Here is a 12,045-nt window from a genome sequence, read left to right on the forward strand (position 1 = left end):
AAGAGTCCTTCCCTCCACAGCAACCCCACACCCAGAGTTGGACTTGCTGATGTCTGAGGGTGGAATTATAAATTAAGGAGAATAAAGCACACAAGCCACCAAAAAGAGCCACAGAGCTAACTCAGGCAGGTAGGCTCAGAGGTAAGTGGCTGGGACAGGGCACAGCGGTGTAAAAGAAAAAAAAAAAGAATTATTGTTTAATGTTGCTTGATATTAAACTCCTTCAACTTGGGGCGCCTGGGTGGCTCAGTTGGTTAAGCGACTGCCTTCGGCTCAGGTCATGATCCTGGAGTCCCGGGATCGAGTCCCACATCAGGCTCCCTGCTCGGTGGGGAGTCTGCTTCTCCCTCTGACCCTCCTCCCTCTCATGCTCTCTGTCTCTCATTCTCTCTCGCAAATAAAAAAAAAAAAAAAAAACAACCTCCTTCAACTTGTCAACTGTTCCTACAGAATACACACATGTTCACTTTCAAAGGTGGCATGGTGTACCCTGTACCATGCTCCCAATCCCACTTTTTCAGCTGCCCCTGCTTGGGGACTGAGCTGCTAAAAGCCGAACAGAAAACACACAAGTGGCCAAATTTGTTCGCCCTCAACGTTACATCATTAATATGAACCATGATGAAAAACTGTGTTGTAGAAATGGCCAGCATCAAACAAACAAGAAGTTTGCCAGCTCACATTTCTTTTAGAGTGTCATTTTATTCGAGAGGGATAAAGGACAGGAAGAGGAGTGTATGGCTTGCTTGAAACGGGCTATTCATCACTTTTCAAAAGAATCTCTGACGTATGATTTAGGAAGACCATAGCGCAGTTACCTCACAGTTCATAGTAACAGAGCTTTTGCTCCCTGTTTGATAAGTTACCTGTTAAAGCTAAGACAGGCTCTTTCCTTGAGGGGTGGTGGTGGGGGGGGAAGACAAATTCTAACGTGTAGACCATCAAGATGCAGCCAAGACCTTATACATTCAATTGTTAGGGTGAATTTCACTTCCGTTGGAATTGATTTTTTTTTTTTAAGTTCAAATGACTTACAGTGGATCCCACCAAAAAGGACTCATGTCATTTATTCTAGAAAGCTTCCTGCCCTGCGTGAGGATGCAGAGCTAACCCGGAGAAGGGAGGGGCTTTCTTTGGTGAATAAAGACTTTCTAAGCCAGAGCTGGTTAGCCTGACTAGAATGAATAGAAAAGCAATCCCAGATTAAATGAGTAGGTGGAGAGTTTGAAATCCTTGGAATTACAGGAGGGGTCCATTAAGATTCAAACGCCGGTTTCAGCGGGCTGGAGAAGAGTGAGAAGCCCCGAGGGTCCTGGGGGGCGGGTAATGGCCGTCCCTCCTTGCATCCCAGACGCGACTTTGGGGGGCGTCCCCCATCCGCGCTTCTCGGTTCGGGCGGTAGATTTCTCCTAACTACTGAGCCCAGCCACGCTTCACGCCGCTAGTTTTCTCTTGCCACCTGATGAGTGTTAGCAGTCACTCGAACCAATTGGTTCAGTCCGTCCAGAGAATGAGCGGATTCTGGTTTACTTTCTGTTCAATAACTCGGGGAAAATATAACTGTGGTTAAGAAGTCGCTCGAATCCGTGACTTTTAGAACACCCCCACGACCACCAACGACTTTGGAAGTTGACCAGAAATGAATACTATTCGGGATCTCACCGGCTCTAAACCCTGGGGTTAGAGCACCGGTTTCCCACTAACCTCAGGTGATGATGGTGATGATGAAACACAGCCGCGGGGAAGGGTCCACGAGCCCTGGAAACTAAGAGCCAGCCACGAACGCCCGAGGCGTGCGGGCCCAGGGGCGGTGGCGGCGGCGGCGGCGGCGGGGCCGCGAGCACCTCCCGCAGGTCCCGGCCCGGACGCGGGGCCGGGTCACCTGACTCGCGGAATTTGGGGCCGCGCGGGGTGGAAGGGGAGGGGAGAAGCGAGCACCTCCCTTCCCGCTCCCGCGGGATCCAGGTCGGCGGGGGCCGGCGCCGGGCGGCCACGTGGTGGTGCTGCCGCTGCCCCCGCCCCGCCGGCCCAGCCCCGGAGCCGCGGCGCCCGCTGACCCCCGCAGCGGGGGGAGGAGGAGGGACCGAGGCGCAGGAAGCCGAGCAGGAAGCGAGCCCGGCGGCCGCGTTTTCCTGGGGAAGCGGCGGGCGGAGTGGCGCAGCCGGCGGGGCCCGGGAGCCTCCGCCTCGATGGGGTAAGTACGCGGCGCCGAGAGTCGGGAGGCTCCCCGGAGCGGGGTCCCGGCTCGCCGCCCCGCCTTTGTGTCTGGGGCTCGGGCGAGGGACGGCGCGCCGGGCGGAGCGGCTTAGCGGGGTGGCAGCGAGGGTCCCGCCACCACTCCCTTGTCTGCCGCCGGCCGCCAACTGTCTGCGGAGGGAGAGGAGGATGTGGGGATCCGAGTAAGAGGGAAGACCGGGCCAAGTTGGGAGCGGGCTTGTCTCCTGCCGGCCCCCCGGCACTCGCAGGCCGGCAGCGGCAGGGCGCAGGGCAGGGGCGGCGGAGCGAGCGCGGGCGGGAATGAATGGCCAGCCCGGCGGGGCGTCCTGGGGGGCGCGGAGTCAGCACCCTGTCCTACCTGCCCGGCCCTCCCCGCGTCGCCCCACCCGGCTCCTAGCTTCTGGGCTCGAGCCGCCTGCGCGCACAACTTGGAGGAGCCGCGGAGGGAGGCGCAAGCGGGAGACTCCGAATGGCTCCGGCGACGAGGGTCTGCTATTGTTCCTTTTCTGACTCTAGGGAGGCCTTCGGCGGGCCCAGGGGTGCAGGCCTGCTAATGCTCCTCGCTCTACGTGTCCTTTTCCCCGCCGCAGCTTCGAGGAGGGCGGGGAGGCGGGATGCTGGAGTTCGGGCAGACTCGGGGCAGCTGGGACTTCGGGAGAGGGACGCCCGCCCGCCATCTACCCCAACTCTGCCCAGGTGGGTGGGTACCCTCTCCAACCCACCTTCTCTTCGCTGCCTGCTTGGGCAGGTTTGTGGCCGTGCTTTAGTTTCTGCAGTTTTTAGGGTTCATCTGCTGCCCCCTGGTACACGCTCTCCTTTGCGTTTGGACCTCACACTCCCCTTTTGTGGAGGGGGCGCTCAGAGCCCAGGGAGGCAGCAGACTGGACAGATGGAGACCAGTGTGAAATGGAGGAGTTACAAGTGACCTTCCAGCGGCTGGGGCCTGGGCTATAGGTCCAGGCTTGCGCTGCTCCAAGGAACCCAGGTCAGCGCAACTTTATTTCCAGCGGTCAGGGCATATCTGGGGCTCAAGGCTGCGCACCACGCCCAGCAGCTTCCCGTGGTCTCAGGCGCACAGGTGATTGGGACGGGTCTCCGTTTTCCTTCTGGGAGAGGAGAATACAAAGCTGGCTGGGGTGGGGAAACGTTGCCAGTTCCCTGGAGAATGTGATCTCAAAACTGTAAGGGCCTGACGGGGAGGAGCTGGTTTGTCCATCAGTCGGACTCAGCAGAAGCTCATCTTAAGAGAGGAGAGCCTCACCTTGTGGTTTGAACGAAGTTGGAGAAGAGCTGGTGTCTCGCAGGGAGGCTGGATTTTGATTGCTCTGGCCCCCACCTGTTCACAGGTGTGGCTGGGAGTTTTATTACTGATGGGTGTAATCTGATCATCTTTTCTTAATGATGCCTAAGCGGTGTCATTTTTTCCCCTTGGGCTTTTGTAAGAGCGTAGACTTTAATGTGAGGAAGTTTATCCAGTTCTTATGATTTTTAACCTAGTGCTTGCATAACATGGATTGGGAGAGGTGGTCCTGTGCTGGGGTATCCGGGTTTTTCCATCTCCATTCATTGAGATGCTTCATTAATTTTTTTTTTATTGCGATTTTATACCTTTATTTGATGGTATCGTTTTTCTGGACAACCACACATGGATGCGGAATGGAACATTCCTTCTTCCTTTGGCCTAGACAGCTTTGTGGAGCCTGGTGTCAATGTGCATATCTGGAGTTCCCATGTCCTCCATGGCAAATTTCCAGATCTCTTTGAGTGCCCAAGGGGCACACCTCTTGAAACCCACTCCGTGGATGCACTCGTGAATGTTGATGCTGTATTCTTTGGTCACCAGCTCGCTGATGGCAGAATGGTCCTTCTTACCACTCTTCTTTGAGGGAGCCATTCTGCCAGGCCCTGGTTGGAAAGGCTTAATGAATTTATTGTAGCATTTACATGCCTTAGACTTGTTTTATGGCTTTTTTGGGGGGCGGGGGGGATGGTGGTGGTGGTTGTAACCCTATTGTGAAAAATCATATTACTGTTTGTGAAATTGAATAGAATGAATGGATGCTGGGCCATGGAGACTCAGTGGGGAATGATAGGAGTGTCCCTGACATTGAAGTGCCGTCTCCAGGCTGCCATTTCCCAAAGCCTCTTTGAGGCAGGTGTGCCTAGCATTACCCACATTTTAAAGGTGAAGAAACTGAGATGCGGAGGTCAAGGAAACTTGGCTTGCAGTTGATGGAATGTGATGGAGGAAATTTGTCTCTCTTCCTTTTTCCTTTCAGAATAAAAATAAGTATGAAATATTTCACATATACATAATAGATACTATTTGTGTTTAAAAGTTGCTAATTTAAAAAAAGTTGCTAATATCTCCATAGTTACTTCATATGTCCCCCAATAAAAGTAAACTGCAACTGAAGTGTTTTATCCATCCCTCCTCTTCCTCCATCCCCAGGTGACCACTAAAGGGATGTTAGTGTAGTTTCCGAACGTCTTTCGGTACTTCGGTATGTTATCTATCCATAAGCACTATCGGTGAGCTTGTGTATTTAGTATTCTACATAAAAGGCATAATTCTATATATATACTGCTTGCATTTTTAAATTTGTCACTATGTTTTGAGGCACATGTAGCTCTTATTTACTTTAGCGGCTACAGAGAATGCCAGTGTATGAATAAATCATAGTATACGAATTCCTTTGCCAAGAGAAAATTAGAATGTTTCCAATTTTTCACTGTTACACTTTTTCTGCTAAGGGCAGTTGAGACCGTTGATCTGTGTTCCCTTTTTTAAACATTAATTTATTTAATTTTTATTTTTTTAGGATAACAATGCTTATTACAAGCATCGGAGACCTGTTTGTTATACAGCGGTCCCATTCATTGCTGGGAGATGGGGTCTAGGTCATGCTGCATTTATTGTTTCATTCCTCAACAAAAATTTAGGGTGTACATAGGGTCTCTCTTGCTTACCTGTTGCATGAAAAAAGTGAATTTGATCCTTTTTTTTTTTTTAGCTCTAAGATTGTTGGATTATTTTGTTTTGTTTTTACAATTTATATTTTCATAAGAAAAGTGCCCTTTAACGATAAAGGTGAAGCATGAGGCAAACTGTGGTGCTGAGTTTGGGATACTTGTTCCAAAGTTTTTTTCTCTGGCATCACTAACAGCGTAACCTCAGCTCACCCACTCCACCTTCTCTTCCTCATTTCCTCAAGCTTGGTGAGATTAAGTAGTTAGAGCAGGAACATGCCTTTGTAAATTCTTACTCAAAGAGTTTATGAAAATGTGTTGACATTTTGCCCGGAATTGTAACCCCTTAATCTGGAAGCAATTTAAGGCATTTAAACACTTCCGCTTCCTCGTTATCCCTTCAAGTTGCCAGGCACATTCCTGCCTCAGCTCTTGGATTTGCTGTCCTACTGTCTAGGCCACTCTTCCCCTAGATCATCTCTGTGGCTCTGTCCCTCAGTCCCCCCCCCCCCCAGGCTTTACTCAGGTGTCTGTCCCGTCAGCTACCCCTTCCAGCACGCCCTGCCCCTCTTCTGTTTTTTTTCCTCCATGGCACTTAACACCATCTAGCTCGGCATATATTTTGATATTAGTCTCCTTAGAATAGAAGCTCAGCGAAGACAGGAATTTTGTCTCTTGTTCGCTGCTGTATTCCTAGTGCCTAGAACAATGTTGACAAACAGGAGGTACTCAAATGTATGAATGAACGAATATAATGCTCTTTGTGTGTCTTTCTACTTAGAATTTCTTTTAGTACATTTTGGATATCCTCGATGGGGCTGGTGGTTCCACAGCTGTAACTGAGTCCCCCAAGAGGTCGTATTTACAGGTTCCATCAGGATAAGAAACATAACATCTTATAAAGAAATCACTCTTTATCCTTCAAAGTGCTTGTCTATTTTTTTCTGCCAACACTTGCCTCAACCTGAATTCAGAAGATACCATATATAGCACGATGCCTAGAAGCACACCCATCTTTCCTTTTCTCGATAACTTAGCTTTCCAACATTTTAAATGTGGAAGACTGTGTCTCCATTCCACACAGCATCTGCACAGACAGCCCTGCAGTGGTCTCAAGTAACGCCAACCACACTGAATTTCAAAGATTAGAAAGTGTATTTCTCTGAATTGTTTGCAGAGGGTATGCTCATCATGGTGAGGCTTTTTTTGGGGTGGGAAGATGACCTTAATCTGAAGATCCAGAAGCAACCAGTATATAGTAGGGTCCCTAGAAATACTTTAAAAATGGTCACATCATAAAATCCTTAACTAATCTTACTAAAAACATTCGCTGTTCTAGTGTCATGTTTTATTTTGCTAGAAGCCAACTGAATTTTCTCTACTTTGCATGATGCATATAGGAGTTGACAAAACAAACCTAAATATATCAAAGGCCTCTTGAGTATATTTTAAGTGGGTGATAGGGAAAAGGAATCTAGGTTTCTTTTCCCTAGTAACTATATGGGTATATGATACTGATGGTATCCTTAAAAAAAAATCACTAGTGTATAATGGTATACAACCATTGCATCCTTTGTAATAAAATTATATTGAAAGAAATCAGCTTATTATGGACCCAGAGGGTTAAACTTCAAGCTGAAAACTGTAAGCATACAACTATTTATTATCAAGATGCTACATGATTTAGAAATTTCTTCTTTTTGGTTTGTCCCTACCCTTGAGCTGAAAAGTGCAGGTGGTTTAATGAAAGAGAAGGATTGTTAATCAACAGTCAATTTCTCAACTCCAGCCATCTACAGTGAACAAAAAACTAGTCTTCGACATCAGACTCGTTGATGGGTATGAGTAAATTTAGTATTTTTTTTTTTTTTTTTTTTAAGATTTATATGAGAGAGAGCATCCCCTTGGGAGTGCACAGGGGCAGAGGGAGAGAGAAACCCAAGCAGGCTCCACACCAAAGGCAGGGCCCAGGTGGGGCTGGATCTCAAGCCCTTGAGATCAGAATCTGAGCGGAAACCGAGTCCACCCTTTAGTCAGTATTTTATTTTATTTTTAAGATTTTATTCATTTGACAGAGAGAGACACAGCGAGAGAGGGAACACAAGCAGGGGGAGTGGGGGAGGGGAAAAGCAGGCTTCCCGCTGAACAGGGAGCCCGTTGCAGGGCTCGATCCCAGGACCCTGGGATCATGACCTGGGCCGAAGGCAGACGCTTAACCGACTGAGCCACCCAAGGCCCCTTTAGTCAGTATTTTAATAAGTAACTTTACAGACTTAACTATGTGTTTCAAAACAAATTCTTCTATTTGAATGAAGGAAGCATACACATGCTGGGGCCCTGAGGTCCTCACACAGGGCTGGGTGGTGGCGAGTAGCCTCCCATTCTCTCCAATCGAATCTTATTTCAGGCCTACCCAGTCCCCATTCATCATGGGAGCAAGTTGCTTCGAATGCTCTCAGACTACATGTTCCATGTGTCCAGTAGAGTATCTGTTCCACAGGAGGTGATTAATGTTTATTGAATTACACACACGGGTCATAAAGCCTCCCATGGAGGTCTTCAGATACTTAGCTGTCCTAGTTTAGAATTTAATGATCCAAAGGCAGAGGAGTGGAGGTAGCTAGCAGCAAAATGCAGGTTCAAGTTCAGAAGATGCAGGTCTCCTCTTTCCCCAGGTAAAGACATTTCACATCTCTAAGCCTTGGTTCTTTCCCCTGTATTTGAGAAACATGTCCACCCTTCGGATAAGTCTGCACATTGTGTTTTGACTGCTTCTCCAGCAGGTTATGTGTGCTGGGTCACCTGGTCTAACCGGACCTGCTATCTAGTTCAGTTTCTTCTGTAGCAAATGCTGTTCATTGGGTATGCAGTGTCTTGCTATATAAATACCATGACCATTGGTCACCCCTGGAGAAGGGGAAACCTTTGGAGTTCCTCATGATTTGCTCATCTCTCCTTCTAATGGTCAGAATCTGATGGTGAGAAAAGTTGCTTGTAGCCCAAGAAGTTTACTTGTACAGTGGGAGAAAACATACTTTTTCTTTTTTTCCTTAAATTGTCATTTAGTGAACACCAAAGTTCATTACCAAGTAACCTAACATAAGCAGTTCATTCTCTACTGTATCAATTTCCCTCACAAACATTTACGTTTTTATACTGCGACTCAACTTTTCTTATCCCTGTTAGGTATTGTGATTGGCAAGGAGCAAAATCAGGCTTCTCTTTGCTTTTTTCTTTTATGGTTTCTAGATGAATTCAGTTTAATCCAGAATGTTTTATTTTTTGTAAAGTGCCAAATGACAAAAAACCAGCCACAGCAACAATCTACTAGACTCTGTTCACTACATCTGTCCAGTTCTTTTTGCTGGCTGCAGCAGTAGAAACTCAGCCAGGAAAAGAAACTCTGGCAGAGCTCACTGGTGAGGAATACAAGGCTGAGCAGCTTCCTTTCGCTCTAGGGCAGCACAGACTAAAGTGTTTTCCTCCAAGAGGAGTCCATTTTGCAAACCAGGGAAGGCCGTTTAGCAGTGATTTCTAAATGTTTTTGAATCAAAGGTGGACACTTGGAAATCTGATACAGGTTTTGGACCGTTTTTCCTGGGGAGAAATTTGCTCATATACAGGGATGCTATACATTCATAATCTTTGTCAGTTTCAAGAGCATAGAACTCCCTGCGTTAAGCCCATTTATGAACCTCTTCGGACTCCCCAGGTTAAAAGCCCAAGATCTATTGAAAGGACCTAGAAAATTGTATTGGATTTATGCTGTTTACCTTTAATAACCACCTCGTAAGGATCAGCAGTACAATTACAAGGGGTCTGTTTTCTATCATGTGCCACTATCCCCAGATCTGATAACCTGTCCTGCATGGGTGAAAAGAATTTTACCCTCAATTGGAAAACCAGTCACTGGTTGCTGTGCCAACCAGTTGACATACCAATGACCATTTTTAGGAACTGTTTCTACTGGAGGCAATAGAATGCTGTTGAGAAGTCATGAGTGGACGGGTAGTATGACTATTTCACGGAGACCTGATGAATTCTAAGGATGGGTCTTGAGTTTCTCACCCCCAGGGACAAGCTATTTCTTGGTCTAGGGTTGGGCCTCCACTGTCTTCTGCTTTCCTTTTGCTTTCCTTGGCTGTTGTAGTGGGGAATGGAGATGTCCCTGGGCCCCACGTAACAATACTCTTAAGCTCACGGAATAAATCTTTAGTCCGTCCAGTAGAGGAAATATTCCCAACACGCTCTGTTCTGCTCACCTTGGCCTCCCAGCTTCATGGGGCTGCCTCTGGGAAACCTGAGGAAGACAGGGCCACGTTTCCTAGTTGGGGAGCTGACCCTCAGCTGGAAGCCTGCTCTTCCAGAGAAAATTCTCCTGTGGGAGGTAGCAGACGCTGGAAGGAGGTACTGCCATTGTTAGCCATGCACAGGGAGCTCCTTCTGTCACTGTTCACCTAAGGTGACCTCCTCAATCTCTTCAGTCAAAAATTGGGCCCGAAGGGATATGTACCTGCCTGTAACAGGGCAAGTGATGCAAGCACTCCAAGTCCGTTTAACTGAATCGAGCGCCTCCTCTGCACTGCACTGTGCTCCTGGGTCGTCTGCTTCCGGAGGTCCAGGCCGGTCTTACTCGTCGTCACATTTCCTGTGAGCAATCCCTGTTGATGGAAACAGCATTAGAAGATCCAAAAGTGAATGGTGATCCTTGCCTTCATGGAGCTTACAGTTTTAACCAGGTTAACACATTCGCATTCCACTACAGTATAAGGCAGACTGTTAGTGGTGGGGGAACTCCTTTTACAGCTGGATTGAGGCCTAGGGAAGTGAAATGACCCCTTAGAAAGTAACCCAGTAGGAGGCAGAGCTACATAAACCTACATTCTGGCTGCTCATAGCACAGGGCTTCTAAAGGTCCTTTTCTCTCTTTCACCGATGTAGACCGTGACCTTGGAAGTCCTATATGTAGCTAATTCCGCTTGATGTCCACGAAGAAGACTGGTATAGACTTGGACAAGCTGGGTTGGAGACCAGTGGGGAATCCCAGATCAGGCAGATGGCATTGAGCAGGGACATGAAGGTCAGAAGGGACCAGAACCCTGTCCCTTAGCATATTGCTGAGCAAGAATCACATGAACAAATATTTGTCGAGCTTTGTCAGTGAGTTAATGTCTGTCTGAGCTGAGTCTCTTCATTGGATGAGACTGCTCATGTAATTTGACCATCTCCTATGAAAGTTGACGTGTTGGTGATTGATCATTTTTCAAAAATGAAAGAGCACTAACTTGCCATGGATGATCATGACCTGTAGTCATTTGACTGCTTAGAGAGGTCTCTTCCCAGCCACCCAGAGGATGTGGGAACTTGTGAGCCAAAGGCTCATGGACAATAGCTTGCCCCCCCCCCTTTTTTCCTCCTAAAAAGGCAGCCAAATTTAAAATACAAGCTGGGGCCCCGCTGCATACACATGCTGGGGCCCTGAGGTCCTCACACAGGGCTGGGTGGTGGCGAGTAGCCTCCCATTCTCTCCAGTCGAATCTTATTTCAGGCGTACCCAGTCCCCATTCATCATGGGAGCAAGTTGCTTCGAATGCTCTCAGAACCTTCTTGGATATATGTTTTTGTAAACTTAGATTCTAGGCAGGGGCGAGAAGCTATATCCTTTCTCTCTCCTGATTAAAAAGTTTCACATTTCTTTCCTGTGAGCTTTTTTTAAATTTGGAAAGAAAGTATTTAAAATATAGGCAGAGAAACTATAACCAATCTCTGTATACCATTCAGGATTTCCTAGGAGACCTTTTAAAGGAAAAACTCATTTCTGCGACTAACATTATATATAGCTCCATTCAGCAATCTTGACCACATCCTCCCTAATTAGATTCTTTCTGTGCTGTGCCACTTTATCCCATGTTTGGTGTGCTGTTTGTTTACCTTTTCTGTCCTTTTCCTCCAGAGCCTCCGGAAGCCAGAAAGAGAGATCTCCTTAAAATGACTCCTATCCCCCGCCTGACTCCTGGCCAGTCTGTTGACGGCTGTGTTACTGTTTGTGTCTTGTTTGGCGACAAGCTTGCTTTCTTCCTCTTCTTTAAACAACCCCTGATTATTTTAAGTGCATACCCCTTGGAACAAAGCGCATTTGATTCTCATTACATGGCAAGTGGGTGTTTATATCCAAGGTGGCACAGGGAAAGAGAGTGAGCGGCTCAGCCTCTCCTGGCCATATCTGCTTCAGGCTTAGGTGGCAGCCTGCTGGCCGCCTGCGTGCTCCTGGCTCGTGGCTCTCAGGACAAATAGCACCTGCGCTGCCTGCCTCCTTCCTGTCTGGCTGGCTGATGGGTTTTAGGATTCCACTTTTATTATAATATTGGTGCAGTATTTCATTTTTTATAGCTTGGCAAGAGCTGTTCTACAGGATACTAGAATAATTTCTTAAGGAGCAGAAATGACCTAATCCCAGGGAAGCATCTACGTATCTAGAAGCTCTGCTTTTCCAGATCATTGCCAAAACAGGGAAACCTCCACCCAAATCTGTAGTTCACCAGCTCAGCAGAGTATAATAATAGCTACTTCGCTGGTCTGTAATCATTTTTACATTTTGCCTGTTACTGACTTGGTAACTTTAGCAAAGCTGTATGGAAAAGGATTTTTTTTTTGACTGGTGAGTTCCTTAAAGGTACTTGGCACGCGAAGGCTCTGCAAGTGAAAAGGACAAAGAAGTAAAAATGCTACCCTCCCCTGGAATGAGGCAGGGGTGTGTGAGTGAGGGCGAACAGCGGGAGAATGCCTTTTTCAAGGCGGTCCATTCAGACTTCTTAGAAGGAGCTTTATGTGTGCCAGCAGCAGATCGGAGAACTGTCC

The 12,045-nt window shown here is 47.5% G+C and overlaps 1 protein-coding gene across 6 annotated transcripts in view; it reads left to right on the forward strand.

The window, feature by feature from the left end:
• Nucleotides 1–2,037: 2,037 nt before the first annotated feature.
• Nucleotides 2,038–12,045, forward strand: part of RAI14 (retinoic acid induced 14) — a 138,024-nt gene continuing 128,016 nt past the window's right edge. For 4 of the 6 annotated variants that reach the window (XM_081825972.1, XM_081825971.1, XM_081825974.1 and 1 more), the window contains exon 1: nucleotides 2,038–2,194. The gene's annotated coding sequence lies outside the window, so the exon portion shown is untranslated. The remainder of the gene's footprint in view (nucleotides 2,195–12,045) is intronic. The other 2 variants (XM_081825973.1, XM_081825975.1) reach the window with 1 other exon arrangement.

The sequence above is a fragment of the Leptonychotes weddellii genome, chromosome 7 (genome assembly GCF_054177405.1).
Source record: "Leptonychotes weddellii isolate Sample4059 chromosome 7, ASM5417740v2, whole genome shotgun sequence".
Taxonomy (NCBI): Eukaryota; Metazoa; Chordata; class Mammalia; order Carnivora; family Phocidae; genus Leptonychotes; species Leptonychotes weddellii.